The 18,052-nt window shown below is 45.0% G+C and overlaps 19 non-coding genes across 19 annotated transcripts; all 19 read left to right on the top strand.

Moving 5' to 3' along the window:
• The first annotated feature begins 296 nt into the window (after positions 1-296).
• On the top strand, positions 297-411 carry LOC146773603 (U5 spliceosomal RNA). Its single transcript, XR_014975018.1, has one exon. It is a non-coding gene; the product is annotated as a U5 spliceosomal RNA (small nuclear RNA).
• An 839-nt stretch (positions 412-1,250) lies between these two features.
• On the top strand, positions 1,251-1,365 carry LOC146773602 (U5 spliceosomal RNA). Its single transcript, XR_014975017.1, has one exon. It is a non-coding gene; the product is annotated as a U5 spliceosomal RNA (small nuclear RNA).
• Positions 1,366-2,253: 888 nt separating this feature from the next.
• On the top strand, positions 2,254-2,368 carry LOC146773601 (U5 spliceosomal RNA). Its single transcript, XR_014973960.1, has one exon. It is a non-coding gene; the product is annotated as a U5 spliceosomal RNA (small nuclear RNA).
• An 876-nt stretch (positions 2,369-3,244) lies between these two features.
• LOC146773600 (U5 spliceosomal RNA) lies at positions 3,245-3,359 on the top strand. Its single transcript, XR_014975016.1, has one exon. It is a non-coding gene; the product is annotated as a U5 spliceosomal RNA (small nuclear RNA).
• An 852-nt stretch (positions 3,360-4,211) lies between these two features.
• On the top strand, positions 4,212-4,326 carry LOC146773599 (U5 spliceosomal RNA). The gene has a single exon (XR_014975015.1). It is a non-coding gene; the product is annotated as a U5 spliceosomal RNA (small nuclear RNA).
• Positions 4,327-5,215: 889 nt separating this feature from the next.
• LOC146773598 (U5 spliceosomal RNA) lies at positions 5,216-5,330 on the top strand. Its single transcript, XR_014974580.1, has one exon. It is a non-coding gene; the product is annotated as a U5 spliceosomal RNA (small nuclear RNA).
• Positions 5,331-6,206: 876 nt separating this feature from the next.
• Positions 6,207-6,321, top strand: LOC146773597 (U5 spliceosomal RNA). Its single transcript, XR_014975014.1, has one exon. It is a non-coding gene; the product is annotated as a U5 spliceosomal RNA (small nuclear RNA).
• An 852-nt stretch (positions 6,322-7,173) lies between these two features.
• On the top strand, positions 7,174-7,288 carry LOC146773596 (U5 spliceosomal RNA). Its single transcript, XR_014973641.1, has one exon. It is a non-coding gene; the product is annotated as a U5 spliceosomal RNA (small nuclear RNA).
• An 852-nt stretch (positions 7,289-8,140) lies between these two features.
• Positions 8,141-8,255, top strand: LOC146773595 (U5 spliceosomal RNA). The gene has a single exon (XR_014975013.1). It is a non-coding gene; the product is annotated as a U5 spliceosomal RNA (small nuclear RNA).
• An 852-nt stretch (positions 8,256-9,107) lies between these two features.
• On the top strand, positions 9,108-9,222 carry LOC146773594 (U5 spliceosomal RNA). The gene has a single exon (XR_014975012.1). It is a non-coding gene; the product is annotated as a U5 spliceosomal RNA (small nuclear RNA).
• An 889-nt stretch (positions 9,223-10,111) lies between these two features.
• LOC146773593 (U5 spliceosomal RNA) lies at positions 10,112-10,226 on the top strand. The gene has a single exon (XR_014975011.1). It is a non-coding gene; the product is annotated as a U5 spliceosomal RNA (small nuclear RNA).
• Positions 10,227-11,065: 839 nt separating this feature from the next.
• On the top strand, positions 11,066-11,180 carry LOC146773592 (U5 spliceosomal RNA). The gene has a single exon (XR_014975010.1). It is a non-coding gene; the product is annotated as a U5 spliceosomal RNA (small nuclear RNA).
• An 839-nt stretch (positions 11,181-12,019) lies between these two features.
• Positions 12,020-12,134, top strand: LOC146773591 (U5 spliceosomal RNA). Its single transcript, XR_014975009.1, has one exon. It is a non-coding gene; the product is annotated as a U5 spliceosomal RNA (small nuclear RNA).
• An 839-nt stretch (positions 12,135-12,973) lies between these two features.
• Positions 12,974-13,088, top strand: LOC146773590 (U5 spliceosomal RNA). The gene has a single exon (XR_014975008.1). It is a non-coding gene; the product is annotated as a U5 spliceosomal RNA (small nuclear RNA).
• An 876-nt stretch (positions 13,089-13,964) lies between these two features.
• LOC146773589 (U5 spliceosomal RNA) lies at positions 13,965-14,079 on the top strand. Its single transcript, XR_014975007.1, has one exon. It is a non-coding gene; the product is annotated as a U5 spliceosomal RNA (small nuclear RNA).
• An 876-nt stretch (positions 14,080-14,955) lies between these two features.
• On the top strand, positions 14,956-15,070 carry LOC146773588 (U5 spliceosomal RNA). Its single transcript, XR_014975006.1, has one exon. It is a non-coding gene; the product is annotated as a U5 spliceosomal RNA (small nuclear RNA).
• Positions 15,071-15,958: 888 nt separating this feature from the next.
• LOC146773587 (U5 spliceosomal RNA) lies at positions 15,959-16,073 on the top strand. The gene has a single exon (XR_014974578.1). It is a non-coding gene; the product is annotated as a U5 spliceosomal RNA (small nuclear RNA).
• An 876-nt stretch (positions 16,074-16,949) lies between these two features.
• LOC146773586 (U5 spliceosomal RNA) lies at positions 16,950-17,064 on the top strand. Its single transcript, XR_014975005.1, has one exon. It is a non-coding gene; the product is annotated as a U5 spliceosomal RNA (small nuclear RNA).
• Positions 17,065-17,916: 852 nt separating this feature from the next.
• LOC146773585 (U5 spliceosomal RNA) lies at positions 17,917-18,031 on the top strand. The gene has a single exon (XR_014975004.1). It is a non-coding gene; the product is annotated as a U5 spliceosomal RNA (small nuclear RNA).
• Positions 18,032-18,052: the final 21 nt, after the last annotated feature.

Genomic DNA, 18,052 nt, shown 5'->3' with positions numbered 1-18,052 from the left:
GTGCCACTTAACTAAAAGCCTGATTCACATTTCCTGTTCCCCTTCCCCAGCAGCCCCGACAACTCCTAATGAGCTGAGGTGAGTACAAAAGAAATTTGCATATTCCCAGACATACACATGTGAACAGTCCACCTTTTTGTACCTTGAGCAGAGACTTTGAAATGTTGGCCTGTTTTGCCCACCGGCCTGGTTCTCGCCCTCTTTCTTAGAGCCTGAAAATACCTTTCAGGTCCTCACCCTCGCAATGACAGGGTCTTTGATGTGCCGCCACTTACCCTAGAGAGCTATATTGTCACTTACTCTGGTTTCTCTTCAAAACGAAAAAATCTTTCGCCTTTTACTAAAGATTTCCGTGGAGAGGAACATTTAAGAGTTTATTCAATTTTTTTAAGCCTTGCCACAGGTGAGGCTGTTTATCATTTGTTTAAAAGAAAAGCATTACAAGTTGGGGAATATCCAGCAATTGTCTGCTGCTTTTTTGGGGGACATGAGTTTGGTGTTTTATTCCTGAGCTCTCTGCTTGCTCATTTGCATAAACAGAGTGCAGGAGAGGTGCCTCATGGGAAAGAGCTTGTGCAGTGCATGAGATTGCTTTTCTTGACTGACTTGAAACTTCACGATCGCAGGCAGTATATTTTCTTATCTCCCAAAGATCCTGCTGCCAGATCCCAGAGGTCACCCTCCTTTTTAAAGGTGGGACCAAGACTCATGCTGTGCTTTTCATAGGGCTTGCCCGTTAGAGGTGCCCGTTGAGGTCGCCAATCCTGAGTCAGCTTCCTCTCAGGTAGACTTGAAGGGGCACGTCAGACTTGTTTCACGTGTCTCCAGCCTAGACAGATATATCCTTCTATATTCAGGTTTAATGAAAGTACGTGTGAAAAAGGCACATACGGTGCATGGCTATGTGTAGAGCGTGTTGAAAGCGTAAAATGGCTAGGGGACAAAAGGCCTACAGTGCCACTTAACTAAAAGCCTGATTCACATTTCCTGTTCCCCTTCCCCAGCAGCCCCAACAACTCCTAATGAGCTGAGGTGAGTACAAAAGAAATTTGCATATTCCCAGACATACACATGTGAACAGTCCACCTTTTTGTACCTTGAGCAGAGACTTTGAAATGTTGGCCTGTTTTGCCCACCGGCCTGGTTCTCGCCCTCTTTCTTAGAGCCTGAAAATACCTTTCAGGTCCTCACCCTCGCAATGACAGGGTCTTTGATGTGCCGCCACTTACCCTAGAGAGCTATATTGTCACTTACTCTGGTTTCTCTTCAAAACGAAAAAATCTTTCGCCTTTTACTAAAGATTTCCGTGGAGAGGAACATTTAAGAGTTTATTCAATTTTTTTAAGCCTTGCCACAGGTGAGGCTGTTTATCATTTGTTTAAAAGAAAAGCATTACAAGTTGGGGAATATCCAGCAATTGTCTGCTGCTTTTTTGGGGGACATGAGTTTGGTGTTTTATTCCTGAGCTCTCTGCTTGCTCATTTGCATAAACAGAGTGCAGGAGAGGTGCCTCATGGGAAAGAGCTTGTGCAGTGCATGAGATTGCTTTTCTTGACTGACTTGAAACTTCACGATCGCAGGCAGTATATTTTCTTATCTCCCAAAGATCCTGCTGCCAGATCCCAGAGGTCACCCTCCTTTTTAAAGGTGGGACCAAGACTCATGCTGTGCTTTTCATAGGGCTTGCCCGTTATTTGTGCCTGTTAGAGGTGCCCTGAGAGGTCGCCAATCCTGAGTCAGCTTCCTCTCAGGTAGACTTGAAGGGGCACGTCAGACTTGTTTCACGTGTCTCCAGCCTAGACAGATATATCCTTCTATATTCAGGTTTAATGAAAGTACGTGTGAAAAAGGCACATACGGTGCATGGCTATGTGTAGAGCACAGTGGTGGCTCTGAGCATATCGATTGGAGGGATGGTGTTGAAAGCGTAAAATGGCTAGGGGACAAAAGGCCTACAGTGCCACTTAACTAAAAGCCTGATTCACATTTCCTGTTCCCCTTCCCCAGCAGCCCCGACAACTCCTAATGAGCTGAGGTGAGTACAAAAGAAATTTGCATATTCCCAGACATACACATGTGAACAGTCCACCTTTTTGTACCTTGAGCAGAGACTTTGAAATGTTGGCCTGTTTTGCCCACCGGCCTGGTTCTCGCCCTCTTTCTTAGAGCCTGAAAATACCTTTCAGGTCCTCACCCTCGCAATGACAGGGTCTTTGATGTGCCGCCACTTACCCTAGAGAGCTATATTGTCACTTACTCTGGTTTCTCTTCAAAACGAAAAAATCTTTCGCCTTTTACTAAAGATTTCCGTGGAGAGGAACATTTAAGAGTTTATTCAATTTTTTTAATCCTTGCCACAGGTGAGGCTGTTTATCATTTGTTTAAAAGAAAAGCATTACAAGTTGGGGAATATCCAGCAATTGTCTGCTGCTTTTTTGGGGGACATGAGTTTGGTGTTTTATTCCTGAGCTCTCTGCTTGCTCATTTGCATAAACAGAGTGCAGGAGAGGTGCCTCATGGGAAAGAGCTTGTGCAGTGCATGAGATTGCTTTTCTTGACTGACTTGAAACTTCACGATTGCAGGCAGTATATTTTCTTATCTCCCAAAGATCCTGCTGCCAGATCCCAGAGGTCACCCTCCTTTTTAAAGGTGGGACCAAGACTCATGCTGTGCTTTTCATAGGGCTTGCCCGTTATTTGTGCCCGTGAGAGGTCACCAATCCTGAGTCAGCTTCTTCTCAGGTAGACTTGAAGGGGCACGTCAGACTTGTTTCATGTGTCTCCAGCCTAGACAGATATATCCTTCTATATTCAGGTTTAATGAAAGTACGTGTGAAAAAGGCACATACGGTGCATGGCTATGTGTAGAGCACAGTGGTGGCTCTGAGCATATCGATTGGAGAGATGGTGTTGAAAGCGTAAAATGGCTAGGGGACAAAAGGCCTACAGTGCCACTTAACTAAAAGCCTGATTCACATTTCCTGTTCCCCTTCCCCAGCAGCCCCGACAACTCCTAATGAGCTGAGGTGAGTACAAAAGAAATTTGCATATTCCCAGACATACACATGTGAACAGTCCACCTTTTTGTACCTTGAGCAGAGACTTTGAAATGTTGGCCTGTTTTGCCCACCGGCCTGGTTCTCGCCCTCTTTCTTAGAGCCTGAAAATACCTTTCAGGTCCTCACCCTCGCAATGACAGGGTCTTTGATGTGCCGCCACTTACCCTAGAGAGCTATATTGTCACTTACTCTGGTTTCTCTTCAAAACGAAAAAATCTTTCGCCTTTTACTAAAGATTTCCGTGGAGAGGAACATTTAAGAGTTTATTCAATTTTTTTAAGCCTTGCCACAGGTGAGGCTGTTTATCATTTGTTTAAAAGAAAAGCATTACAAGTTGGGGAATATCCAGCAATTGTCTGCTGCTTTTTTGGGGGACATGAGTTTGGTGTTTTATTCCTGAGCTCTCTGCTTGCTCATTTGCATAAACAGAGTGCAGGAGAGGTGCCTCATGGGAAAGAGCTTGTGCAGTGCATGAGATTGCTTTTCTTGACTGACTTGAAACTTCACGATCGCAGGCAGTATATTTTCTTATCTCCCAAAGATCCTGCTGCCAGATCCCAGAGGTCACCCTCCTTTTTAAAGGTGGGACCAAGACTCATGCTGTGCTTTTCATAGGGCTTGCCCGTTATTTGTGCCCGTTAGAGATGCCCTGAGAGGTCGCCAATCCTGAGTCAGCTTCCTCTCAGGTAGACTTGAAGGGGCACGTCAGACTTGTTTCACGTGTCTCCAGCCTAGACAGATATATCCTTCTATATTCAGGTTTAATGAAAGTACGTGTGAAAAAGGCACATACGGTGCATGGCTATGTGTAGAGCGTGTTGAAAGCGTAAAATGGCTAGGGGACAAAAGGCCTACAGTGCCACTTAACTAAAAGCCTGATTCACATTTCCTGTTCCCCTTCCCCAGCAGCCCCGACAACTCCTAATGAGCTGAGGTGAGTACAAAAGAAATTTGCATATTCCCAGACATACACATGTGAACAGTCCACCTTTTTGTACCTTGAGCAGAGACTTTGAAATGTTGGCCTGTTTTGCCCACCGGCCTGGTTCTCGCCCTCTTTCTTAGAGCCTGAAAATACCTTTCAGGTCCTCACCCTCGCAATGACAGGGTCTTTGATGTGCCGCCACTTACCCTAGAGAGCTATATTGTCACTTACTCTGGTTTCTCTTCAAAACGAAAAAATCTTTCGCCTTTTACTAAAGATTTCCGTGGAGAGGAACATTTAAGAGTTTATTCAATTTTTTTAAGCCTTGCCACAGGTGAGGCTGTTTATCATTTGTTTAAAAGAAAAGCATTACAAGTTGGGGAATATCCAGAAATTGTCTGCTGCTTTTTTGGGGGACATGAGTTTGGTGTTTTATTCCTGAGCTCTCTGCTTGCTCATTTGCATAAACAGAGTGCAGGAGAGGTGCCTCATGGGAAAGAGCTTGTGCAGTGCATGAGATTGCTTTTCTTGACTGACTTGAAACTTCACGATCGCAGGCAGTATATTTTCTTATCTCCCAAAGATCCTGCTGCCAGATCCCAGAGGTCACCCTCCTTTTTAAAGGTGGGACCAAGACTCATGCTGTGCTTTTCATAGGGCTTGCCCGTTATTTGTGTCCGTTTAGAGGTGCCCTGAGAGGTCACCAATCCTGAGTCAGCTTCCTCTCAGGTAGACTTGAACGGGCACGTCAGACTTGTTTCATGTGTCTCCAGCCTAGACAGATATATCCTTCTATATTCAGGTTTAATGAAAGTACGTGTGAAAAAGGCACATACGGTGCATGGCTATGTGTAGAGCACAGTGGTGGCTCTGAGCATATCGATTGGAGGGATGGTGTTGAAAGCGTAAAATGGCTAGGGGACAAAAGGCCTACAGTGCCACTTAACTAAAAGCCTGATTCACATTTCCTGTTCCCCTTCCCCAGCAGCCCCGACAACTCCTAATGAGCTGAGGTGAGTACAAAAGAAATTTGCATATTCCCAGACATACACATGTGAACAGTCCACCTTTTTGTACCTTGAGCAGAGACTCTGAAATGTTGGCCTGTTTTGCCCACCGGCCTGGTTCTCGCCCTCTTTCTTAGAGCCTGAAAATACCTTTCAGGTCCTCACCCTCGCAATGACAGGGTCTTTGATGTGGCGCCACTTACCCTAGAGAGCTATATTGTCACTTATTCTGGTTTCTCTTCAAAACGAAAAAATCTTTCGCCTTTTACTAAAGATTTCCGTGGCGAGGAACATTTAAGAGTTTATTCAATTTTTTTAAGCCTTGCCACAGGTGAGGCTGTTTATCATTTGTTTAAAAGAAAAGTATTAGAAGTTGGGGAATATCCAGCAATTGTCTGCTGCTTTTTTGGGGGACATGAGTTTGGTGTTTTATTCCTGAGCTCTCTGCTTGCTCATTTGCATAAACAGAGTGCAGGAGAGGTGCCTCATGGGAAAGAGCTTGTGCAGTGCATGAGATTGCTTTTCTTGACTGACTTCAAACTTCACGATCGCAGGCAGTATATTTTCTTATCTCCCAAAGATCCTGCTGCCAGATCCCAGAGGTCACCCTCCTTTTTAAAGGTGGGACCAAGACTCATGCTGTGCTTTTCATAGGGCTTGCCCCTTATTTGTGCCCGTGAGAGGTCACCAATCCTGAGTCAGCTTCCTCTCAGGTAGACTTGAAGGGGCACGTCAGACTTGTTTCATGTGTCTCCAGCCTAGACAGATATATCCTTCTATATTCAGGTTTAATGAAAGTACGTGTGAAAAAGGCACATACGGTGCATGGCTATGTGTAGAGCACAGTGGTGGCTCTGAGCATATCGATTGGAGAGATGGTGTTGAAAGCGTAAAATGGCTAGGGGACAAAAGGCCTACAGTGCCACTTAACTAAAAGCCTGATTCACATTTCCTGTTCCCCTTCCCCAGCAGCCCCGACAACTCCTAATGAGCTGAGGTGAGTACAAAAGAAATTTGCATATTCCCAGACATACACATGTGAACAGTCCACCTTTTTGTACCTTGAGCAGAGACTTTGAAATGTTGGCCTGTTTTGCCCACCGGCCTGGTTCTCGCCCTCTTTCTTAGAGCCTGAAAATACCTTTCAGGTCCTCACCCTCGCAATGACAGGGTCTTTGATGTGCCGCCACTTACCCTAGAGAGCTATATTGTCACTTACTCTGGTTTCTCTTCAAAACGAAAAAATCTTTCGCCTTTTACTAAAGATTTCCGTGGAGAGGAACATTTAAGAGTTTATTCAATTTTTTTAAGCCTTGCCACAGGTGAGGCTGTTTATCATTTGTTTAAAAGAAAAGCATTACAAGTTGGGGAATATCCAGCAATTGTCTGCTGCTTTTTTGAGGGACATGAGTTTGGTGTTTTATTCCTGAGCTCTCTGCTTGCTCATTTGCATAAACAGAGTGCAGGAGAGGTGCCTCATGGGAAAGAGCTTGTGCAGTGCATGAGATTGCTTTTCTTGACTGACTTGAAACTTCACGATCGCAGGCAGTATATTTTCTTATCTCCCAAAGATCCTGCTGCCAGATCCCAGAGGTCACCCTCCTTTTTAAAGGTGGGACCAAGACTCATGCTGTGCTTTTCATAGGGCTTGCCCGTTATTTGTGCCCGTTAGAGGTGCCCTGAGAGGTCGCCAATCCTGAGTCAGCTTCCTCTCAGGTAGACTTGAAGGGGCACGTCAGACTTGTTTCACGTGTCTCCAGCCTAGACAGATATATCCTTCTATATTCAGGTTTAATGAAAGTACGTGTGAAAAAGGCACATACGGTGCATGGCTATGTGTAGAGCGTGTTGAAAGCGTAAAATGGCTAGGGGACAAAAGGCCTACAGTGCCACTTAACTAAAAGCCTGATTCACATTTCCTGTTCCCCTTCCCCAGCAGCCCCGACAACTCCTAATGAGCTGAGGTGAGTACAAAAGAAATTTGCATATTCCCAGACATACACATGTGAACAGTCCACCTTTTTGTACCTTGAGCAGAGACTTTGAAATGTTGGCCTGTTTTGCCCACCGGCCTGGTTCTCGCCCTCTTTCTTAGAGCCTGAAAATACCTTTCAGGTCCTCACCCTCGCAATGACAGGGTCTTTGATGTGCCGCCACTTACCCTAGAGAGCTATATTGTCACTTACTCTGGTTTCTCTTCAAAACGAAAAAATCTTTTGCCTTTTACTAAAGATTTCCGTGGAGAGGAACATTTAAGAGTTTATTCAATTTTTTTAAGCCTTGCCACAGGTGAGGCTGTTTATCATTTGTTTAAAAGAAAAGCATTACAAGTTGGGGAATATCCAGCAATTGTCTGCTGCTTTTTTGGGGGACATGAGTTTGGTGTTTTATTCCTGAGCTCTCTGCTTGCTCATTTGCATAAACAGAGTGCAGGAGCGGTGCCTCATGGGAAAGAGCTTGTGCAGTGCATGAGATTGCTTTTCTTGACTGACTTGAAACTTCACGATCGCAGGCAGTATATTTTCTTATCTCCCAAAGATCCTGCTGCCAGATCCCAGAGGTCACCCTCCTTTTTAAAGGTGGGACCAAGACTCATGCTGTGCTTTTCATAGGGCTTGCCCGTTATTTGTGCCCGTAAGAGGTGCCCTGAGAGGTCGCCAATCCTGAGTCAGCTTCCTCTCAGGTAGACTTGAAGGGGCACGTCAGACTTGTTTCACGTGTCTCCAGCCTAGACAGATATATGCTTCTATATTCAGGTTTAATGAAAGTACGTGTGAAAAAGGCACATACGGTGCATGGCTATGTGTAGAGCGTGTTGAAAGCGTAAAATGGCTAGGGGACAAAAGGCCTACAGTGCCACTTAACTAAAAGCCTGATTCACATTTCCTGTTCCCCTTCCCCAGCAGCCCCGACAACTCCTAATGAGCTGAGGTGAGTACAAAAGAAATTTGCATATTCCCAGACATACACATGTGAACAGTCCACCTTTTTGTACCTTGAGCAGAGACTTTGAAATGTTGGCCTGTTTTGCCCACCGGCCTGGTTCTCGCCCTCTTTCTTAGAGCCTGAAAATACCTTTCAGGTCCTCACCCTCGCAATGACAGGGTCTTTGATGTGCCGCCACTTACCCTAGAGAGCTATATTGTCACTTACTCTGGTTTCTCTTCAAAACGAAAAAATCTTTCGCCTTTTACTAAAGATTTCCGTGGAGAGGAACATTTAAGAGTTTATTCAATTTTTTTAAGCCTTGCCACAGGTGAGGCTGTTTATCATTTGTTTAAAAGAAAAGCATTACAAGTTGGGGAATATCCAGCAATTGTCTGCTGCTTTTTTGGGGGACATGAGTTTGGTGTTTTATTCCTGAGCTCTCTGCTTGCTCATTTGCATAAACAGAGTGCAGGAGCGGTGCCTCATGGGAAAGAGCTTGTGCAGTGCATGAGATTGCTTTTCTTGACTGACTTGAAACTTCACGATCGCAGGCAGTATATTTTCTTATCTCCCAAAGATCCTGCTGCCAGATCCCAGAGGTCACCCTCCTTTTTAAAGGTGGGACCAAGACTCATGCTGTGCTTTTCATAGGGCTTGCCCGTTATTTGTGCCCGTAAGAGGTGCCCTGAGAGGTCGCCAATCCTGAGTCAGCTTCCTCTCAGGTAGACTTGAAGGGGCACGTCAGACTTGTTTCACGTGTCTCCAGCCTAGACAGATATATGCTTCTATATTCAGGTTTAATGAAAGTACGTGTGAAAAAGGCACATACGGTGCATGGCTATGTGTAGAGCGTGTTGAAAGCGTAAAATGGCTAGGGGACAAAAGGCCTACAGTGCCACTTAACTAAAAGCCTGATTCACATTTCCTGTTCCCCTTCCCCAGCAGCCCCGACAACTCCTAATGAGCTGAGGTGAGTACAAAAGAAATTTGCATATTCCCAGACATACACATGTGAACAGTCCACCTTTTTGTACCTTGAGCAGAGACTTTGAAATGTTGGCCTGTTTTGCCCACCGGCCTGGTTCTCGCCCTCTTTCTTAGAGCCTGAAAATACCTTTCAGGTCCTCACCCTCGCAATGACAGGGTCTTTGATGTGCCGCCACTTACCCTAGAGAGCTATATTGTCACTTACTCTGGTTTCTCTTCAAAACGAAAAAATCTTTCGCCTTTTACTAAAGATTTCCGTGGAGAGGAACATTTAAGAGTTTATTCAATTTTTTTAAGCCTTGCCACAGGTGAGGCTGTTTATCATTTGTTTAAAAGAAAAGCATTACAAGTTGGGGAATATCCAGAAATTGTCTGCTGCTTTTTTGGGGGACATGAGTTTGGTGTTTTATTCCTGAGCTCTCTGCTTGCTCATTTGCATAAACAGAGTGCAGGAGAGGTGCCTCATGGGAAAGAGCTTGTGCAGTGCATGAGATTGCTTTTCTTGACTGACTTGAAACTTCACGATCGCAGGCAGTATATTTTCTTATCTCCCAAAGATCCTGCTGCCAGATCCCAGAGGTCACCCTCCTTTTTAAAGGTGGGACCAAGACTCATGCTGTGCTTTTCATAGGGCTTGCCCGTTATTTGTGTCCGTTTAGAGGTGCCCTGAGAGGTCACCAATCCTGAGTCAGCTTCCTCTCAGGTAGACTTGAAGGGGCACGTCAGACTTGTTTCATGTGTCTCCAGCCTAGACAGATATATCCTTCTATATTCAGGTTTAATGAAAGTACGTGTGAAAAAGGCACATACGGTGCATGGCTATGTGTAGAGCACAGTGGTGGCTCTGAGCATATCGATTGGAGGGATGGTGTTGAAAGCGTAAAGTGGCTAGGGGACAAAAGGCCTACAGTGCCACTTAACTAAAAGCCTGATTCACATTTCCTGTTCCCCTTCCCCAGCAGCCCCGACAACTCCTAATGAGCTGAGGTGAGTACAAAAGAAATTTGCATATTCCCAGACATACACATGTGAACAGTCCACCTTTTTGTACCTTGAGCAGAGACTTTGAAATGTTGGCCTGTTTTGCCCACCGGCCTGGTTCTCGCCCTCTTTCTTAGAGCCTGAAAATACCTTTCAGGTCCTCACCCTCGCAATGACAGGGTCTTTGATGTGCCGCCACTTACCCTAGAGAGCTATATTGTCACTTACTCTGGTTTCTCTTCAAAACGAAAAAATCTTTCGCCTTTTACTAAAGATTTCCGTGGAGAGGAACATTTAAGAGTTTATTCAATTTTTTTAAGCCTTGCCACAGGTGAGGCTGTTTATCATTTGTTTAAAAGAAAAGCATTACAAGTTGGGGAATATCCAGCAATTGTCTGCTGCTTTTTTGGGGGACATGAGTTTGGTGTTTTATTCCTGAGCTCTCTGCTTGCTCATTTGCATAAACAGAGTGCAGGAGAGGTGCCTCATGGGAAAGAGCTTGTGCAGTGCATGAGATTGCTTTTCTTGACTGACTTGAAACTTCACGATCGCAGGCAGTATATTTTCTTATCTCCCAAAGATCCTGCTGCCAGATCCCAGAGGTCACCCTCCTTTTTAAAGGTGGGACCAAGACTCATGCTGTGCTTTTCATAGGGCTTGCCCATTATTTGTGCCCGTTGAGGTCGCCAATCCTGAGTCAGCTTCCTCTCAGGTAGACTTGAAGGGGCACGTCAGACTTGTTTCACGTGTCTCCAGCCTAGACAGATATATCCTTCTATATTCAGGTTTAATGAAAGTACGTGTGAAAAAGGCACATACGGTGCATGGCTATGTGTAGAGCGTGTTGAAAGCGTAAAATGGCTAGGGGACAAAAGGCCTACAGTGCCACTTAACTAAAAGCCTGATTCACATTTCCTGTTCCCCTTCCCCAGCAGCCCCGACAACTCCTAATGAGCTGAGGTGAGTACAAAAGAAATTTGCATATTCCCAGACATACACATGTGAACAGTCCACCTTTTTGTACCTTGAGCAGAGACTTTGAAATGTTGGCCTGTTTTGCCCACCGGCCTGGTTCTCGCCCTCTTTCTTAGAGCCTGAAAATACCTTTCAGGTCCTCACCCTCGCAATGACAGGGTCTTTGATGTGCCGCCACTTACCCTAGAGAGCTATATTGTCACTTACTCTGGTTTCTCTTCAAAACGAAAAAATCTTTCGCCTTTTACTAAAGATTTCCGTGGAGAGGAACATTTAAGAGTTTATTCAATTTTTTTAAGCCTTGCCACAGGTGAGGCTGTTTATCATTTGTTTAAAAGAAAAGCATTACAAGTTGGGGAATATCCAGCAATTGTCTGCTGCTTTTTTGGGGGACATGAGTTTGGTGTTTTATTCCTGAGCTCTCTGCTTGCTCATTTGCATAAACAGAGTGCAGGAGAGGTGCCTCATGGGAAAGAGCTTGTGCAGTGCATGAGATTGCTTTTCTTGACTGACTTGAAACTTCACGATCGCAGGCAGTATATTTTCTTATCTCCCAAAGATCCTGCTGCCAGATCCCAGAGGTCACCCTCCTTTTTAAAGGTGGGACCAAGACTCATGCTGTGCTTTTCATAGGGCTTGCCCGTTAGAGGTGCCCGTTGAGGTCGCCAATCCTGAGTCAGCTTCCTCTCAGGTAGACTTGAAGGGGCACGTCAGACTTGTTTCACGTGTCTCCAGCCTAGACAGATATATCCTTCTATATTCAGGTTTAATGAAAGTACGTGTGAAAAAGGCACATACGGTGCATGGCTATGTGTAGAGCGTGTTGAAAGCGTAAAATGGCTAGGGGACAAAAGGCCTACAGTGCCACTTAACTAAAAGCCTGATTCACATTTCCTGTTCCCCTTCCCCAGCAGCCCCGACAACTCCTAATGAGCTGAGGTGAGTACAAAAGAAATTTGCATATTCCCAGACATACACATGTGAACAGTCCACCTTTTTGTACCTTGAGCAGAGACTTTGAAATGTTGGCCTGTTTTGCCCACCGGCCTGGTTCTCGCCCTCTTTCTTAGAGCCTGAAAATACCTTTCAGGTCCTCACCCTCGCAATGACAGGGTCTTTGATGTGCCGCCACTTACCCTAGAGAGCTATATTGTCACTTACTCTGGTTTCTCTTCAAAACGAAAAAATCTTTCGCCTTTTACTAAAGATTTCCGTGGAGAGGAACATTTAAGAGTTTATTCAATTTTTTTAAGCCTTGCCACAGGTGAGGCTGTTTATCATTTGTTTAAAAGAAAAGCATTACAAGTTGGGGAATATCCAGCAATTGTCTGCTGCTTTTTTGGGGGACATGAGTTTGGTGTTTTATTCCTGAGCTCTCTGCTTGCTCATTTGCATAAACAGAGTGCAGGAGAGGTGCCTCATGGGAAAGAGCTTGTGCAGTGCATGAGATTGCTTTTCTTGACTGACTTGAAACTTCACGATCGCAGGCAGTATATTTTCTTATCTCCCAAAGATCCTGCTGCCAGATCCCAGAGGTCACCCTCCTTTTTAAAGGTGGGACCAAGACTCATGCTGTGCTTTTCATAGGGCTTGCCCGTTAGAGGTGCCCGTTGAGGTCGCCAATCCTGAGTCAGCTTCCTCTCAGGTAGACTTGAAGGGGCACGTCAGACTTGTTTCACGTGTCTCCAGCCTAGACAGATATATCCTTCTATATTCAGGTTTAATGAAAGTACGTGTGAAAAAGGCACATACGGTGCATGGCTATGTGTAGAGCGTGTTGAAAGCGTAAAATGGCTAGGGGACAAAAGGCCTACAGTGCCACTTAACTAAAAGCCTGATTCACATTTCCTGTTCCCCTTCCCCAGCAGCCCCGACAACTCCTAATGAGCTGAGGTGAGTACAAAAGAAATTTGCATATTCCCAGACATACACATGTGAACAGTCCACCTTTTTGTACCTTGAGCAGAGACTTTGAAATGTTGGCCTGTTTTGCCCACCGGCCTGGTTCTCGCCCTCTTTCTTAGAGCCTGAAAATACCTTTCAGGTCCTCACCCTCGCAATGACAGGGTCTTTGATGTGCCGCCACTTACCCTAGAGAGCTATATTGTCACTTACTCTGGTTTCTCTTCAAAACGAAAAAATCTTTCGCCTTTTACTAAAGATTTCCGTGGAGAGGAACATTTAAGAGTTTATTCAATTTTTTTAAGCCTTGCCACAGGTGAGGCTGTTTATCATTTGTTTAAAAGAAAAGCATTACAAGTTGGGGAATATCCAGCAATTGTCTGCTGCTTTTTTGGGGGACATGAGTTTGGTGTTTTATTCCTGAGCTCTCTGCTTGCTCATTTGCATAAACAGAGTGCAGGAGAGGTGCCTCATGGGAAAGAGCTTGTGCAGTGCATGAGATTGCTTTTCTTGACTGACTTGAAACTTCACGATTGCAGGCAGTATATTTTCTTATCTCCCAAAGATCCTGCTGCCAGATCCCAGAGGTCACCCTCCTTTTTAAAGGTGGGACCAAGACTCATGCTGTGCTTTTCATAGGGCTTGCCCGTTATTTGTGCCCGTGAGAGGTCACCAATCCTGAGTCAGCTTCCTCTCAGGTAGACTTGAAGGGGCACGTCAGACTTGTTTCATGTGTCTCCAGCCTAGACAGATATATCCTTCTATATTCAGGTTTAATGAAAGTACGTGTGAAAAAGGCACATACGGTGCATGGCTATGTGTAGAGCACAGTGGTGGCTCTGAGCATATCGATTGGAGAGATGGTGTTGAAAGCGTAAAATGGCTAGGGGACAAAAGGCCTACAGTGCCACTTAACTAAAAGCCTGATTCACATTTCCTGTTCCCCTTCCCCAGCAGCCCCGACAACTCCTAATGAGCTGAGGTGAGTACAAAAGAAATTTGCATATTCCCAGACATACACATGTGAACAGTCCACCTTTTTGTACCTTGAGCAGAGACTTTGAAATGTTGGCCTGTTTTGCCCACCGGCCTGGTTCTCGCCCTCTTTCTTAGAGCCTGAAAATACCTTTCAGGTCCTCACCCTCGCAATGACAGGGTCTTTGATGTGCCGCCACTTACCCTAGAGAGCTATATTGTCACTTACTCTGGTTTCTCTTCAAAACGAAAAAATCTTTCGCCTTTTACTAAAGATTTCCGTGGAGAGGAACATTTAAGAGTTTATTCAATTTTTTTAAGCCTTGCCACAGGTGAGGCTGTTTATCATTTGTTTAAAAGAAAAGCATTACAAGTTGGGGAATATCCAGCAATTGTCTGCTGCTTTTTTGGGGGACATGAGTTTGGTGTTTTATTCCTGAGCTCTCTGCTTGCTCATTTGCATAAACAGAGTGCAGGAGAGGTGCCTCATGGGAAAGAGCTTGTGCAGTGCATGAGATTGCTTTTCTTGACTGACTTGAAACTTCACGATTGCAGGCAGTATATTTTCTTATCTCCCAAAGATCCTGCTGCCAGATCCCAGAGGTCACCCTCCTTTTTAAAGGTGGGACCAAGACTCATGCTGTGCTTTTCATAGGGCTTGCCCGTTATTTGTGCCCGTGAGAGGTCACCAATCCTGAGTCAGCTTCCTCTCAGGTAGACTTGAAGGGGCACGTCAGACTTGTTTCATGTGTCTCCAGCCTAGACAGATATATCCTTCTATATTCAGGTTTAATGAAAGTACGTGTGAAAAAGGCACATACGGTGCATGGCTATGTGTAGAGCACAGTGGTGGCTCTGAGCATATCGATTGGAGAGATGGTGTTGAAAGCGTAAAATGGCTAGGGGACAAAAGGCCTACAGTGCCACTTAACTAAAAGCCTGATTCACATTTCCTGTTCCCCTTCCCCAGCAGCCCCGACAACTCCTAATGAGCTGAGGTGAGTACAAAAGAAATTTGCATATTCCCAGACATACACATGTGAACAGTCCACCTTTTTGTACCTTGAGCAGAGACTTTGAAATGTTGGCCTGTTTTGCCCACCGGCCTGGTTCTCGCCCTCTTTCTTAGAGCCTGAAAATACCTTTCAGGTCCTCACCCTCGCAATGACAGGGTCTTTGATGTGCCGCCACTTACCCTAGAGAGCTATATTGTCACTTACTCTGGTTTCTCTTCAAAACGAAAAAATCTTTCGCCTTTTACTAAAGATTTCCGTGGAGAGGAACATTTAAGAGTTTATTCAATTTTTTTAAGCCTTGCCACAGGTGAGGCTGTTTATCATTTGTTTAAAAGAAAAGCATTACAAGTTGGGGAATATCCAGCAATTGTCTGCTGCTTTTTTGGGGGACATGAGTTTGGTGTTTTATTCCTGAGCTCTCTGCTTGCTCATTTGCATAAACAGAGTGCAGGAGAGGTGCCTCATGGGAAAGAGCTTGTGCAGTGCATGAGATTGCTTTTCTTGACTGACTTGAAACTTCACGATCGCAGGCAGTATATTTTCTTATCTCCCAAAGATCCTGCTGCCAGATCCCAGAGGTCACCCTCCTTTTTAAAGGTGGGACCAAGACTCATGCTGTGCTTTTCATAGGGCTTGCCCGTTATTTGTGTCCGTTTAGAGGTGCCCTGAGAGGTCGCCAATCCTGAGTCAGCTTCCTCTCAGGTAGACTTGAAGGGGCACGTCAGACTTGTTTCACGTGTCTCCAGCCTAGACAGATATATCCTTCTATATTCAGGTTTAATGAAAGTACGTGTGAAAAAGGCACATACGGTGCATGGCTATGTGTAGAGCACAGTGGTGGCTCTGAGCATATCGATTGGAGGGATGGTGTTGAAAGCGTAAAATGGCTAGGGGACAAAAGGCCTACAGTGCCACTTAACTAAAAGCCTGATTCACATTTCCTGTTCCCCTTCCCCAGCAGCCCGACAACTCCTAATGAGCTGAGGTGAGTACAAAAGAAATTTGCATATTCCCAGACATACACATGTGAACAGTCCACCTTTTTGTACCTTGAGCAGAGACTCTGAAATGTTGGCCTGTTTTGCCCACCGGCCTGGTTCTCGCCCTCTTTCTTAGAGCCTGAAAATACCTTTCAGGTCCTCACCCTCGCAATGACAGGGTCTTTGATGTGGCGCCACTTACCCTAGAGAGCTATATTGTCACTTATTCTGGTTTCTCTTCAAAACGAAAAAATCTTTCGCCTTTTACTAAAGATTTCCGTGGCGAGGAACATTTAAGAGTTTATTCAATTTTTTTAAGCCTTGCCACAGGTGAGGCTGTTTATCATTTGTTTAAAAGAAAAGTATTAGAAGTTGGGGAATATCCAGCAATTGTCTGCTGCTTTTTTGGGGGACATGAGTTTGGTGTTTTATTCCTGAGCTCTCTGCTTGCTCATTTGCATAAACAGAGTGCAGGAGAGGTGCCTCATGGGAAAGAGCTTGTGCAGTGCATGAGATTGCTTTTCTTGACTGACTTCAAACTTCACGATCGCAGGCAGTATATTTTCTTATCTCCCAAAGATCCTGCTGCCAGATCCCAGAGGTCACCCTCCTTTTTAAAGGTGGGACCAAGACTCATGCTGTGCTTTTCATAGGGCTTGCCCCTTATTTGTGCCCGTGAGAGGTCACCAATCCTGAGTCAGCTTCCTCTCAGGTAGACTTGAAGGGGCACGTCAGACTTGTTTCATGTGTCTCCAGCCTAGACAGATATATCCTTCTATATTCAGGTTTAATGAAAGTACGTGTGAAAAAGGCACATACGGTGCATGGCTATGTGTAGAGCACAGTGGTGGCTCTGAGCATATCGATTGGAGAGATGGTGTTGAAAGCGTAAAATGGCTAGGGGACAAAAGGCCTACAGTGCCACTTAACTAAAAGCCTGATTCACATTTCCTGTTCCCCTTCCCCAGCAGCCCCGACAACTCCTAATGAGCTGAGGTGAGTACAAAAGAAATTTGCATATTCCCAGACATACACATGTGAACAGTCCACCTTTTTGTACCTTGAGCAGAGACTTTGAAATGTTGGCCTGTTTTGCCCACCGGCCTGGTTCTCGCCCTCTTTCTTAGAGCCTGAAAATACCTTTCAGGTCCTCACCCTCGCAATGACAGGGTCTTTGATGTGCCGCCACTTACCCTAGAGAGCTATATTGTCACTTACTCTGGTTTCTCTTCAAAACGAAAAAATCTTTCGCCTTTTACTAAAGATTTCCGTGGAGAGGAACATTTAAGAGTTTATTCAATTTTTTTAAGCCTTGCCACAGGTGAGGCTGTTTATCATTTGTTTAAAAGAAAAGCATTACAAGTTGGGGAATATCCAGCAATTGTCTGCTGCTTTTTTGAGGGACATGAGTTTGGTGTTTTATTCCTGAGCTCTCTGCTTGCTCATTTGCATAAACAGAGTGCAGGAGAGGTGCCTCATGGGAAAGAGCTTGTGCAGTGCATGAGATTGCTTTTCTTGACTGACTTGAAACTTCACGATCGCAGGCAGTATATTTTTTTATCTCCCAAAGATCCTGCTGCCAGACCCCAGAGGTCACCCTCCTTTTTAAAGGTGGGACCAAGACTCATGCTGTGCTTTTCATAGGGCTTGCCCGTTATTTGTGCCCGTTAGAGGTGCCCTGAGAGGTCGCCAATCCTGAGTCAGCTTCCTCTCAGGTAGACTTGAAGGGGCACGTCAGACTTGTTTCACGTGTCTCCAGCCTAGACAGATATATCCTTCTATATTCAGGTTTAATGAAAGTACGTGTGAAAAAGGCACATACGGTGCATGGCTATGTGTAGAGCGTGTTGAAAGTGTAAAATGGCTAGGGGACAAAAGGCCTACAGTGCCACTTAACTAAAAGCCTGTTTCACATTTCCTGTTCCCCTTCCCCAGCAGCCCCGACAACTCCTAATGAGCTGAGGTGAGTACAAAAGAAATTTGCATATTCCCAGACATACACATGTGAACAGTCCACCTTTTTGTACCTTGAGCAGAGACTTTGAAATGTTGGCCTGTTTTGCCCACCGGCCTGGTTCTCGCCCTCTTTCTTAGAGCCTGAAAATACCTTTCAGGTCCTCACCCTCGCAATGACAGGGTCTTTGATGTGCCGCCACTTACCCTAGAGAGCTATATTGTCACTTACTCTGGTTTCTCTTCAAAACGAAAAAATCTTTCGCCTTTTACTAAAGATTTCCGTGGAGAGGAACATTTAAGAGTTTATTCAATTTTTTTAAGCCTTGCCACAGGTGAGGCTGTTTATCATTTGTTTAAAAGA

Source organism: Triturus cristatus, chromosome 12 (genome assembly GCF_964204655.1).
Source record: "Triturus cristatus chromosome 12, aTriCri1.1, whole genome shotgun sequence".
Lineage (NCBI taxonomy): Eukaryota > Metazoa > Chordata > Amphibia > Caudata > Salamandridae > Triturus > Triturus cristatus.
This window is presented reverse-complemented; position numbering and strand designations above follow the sequence as displayed.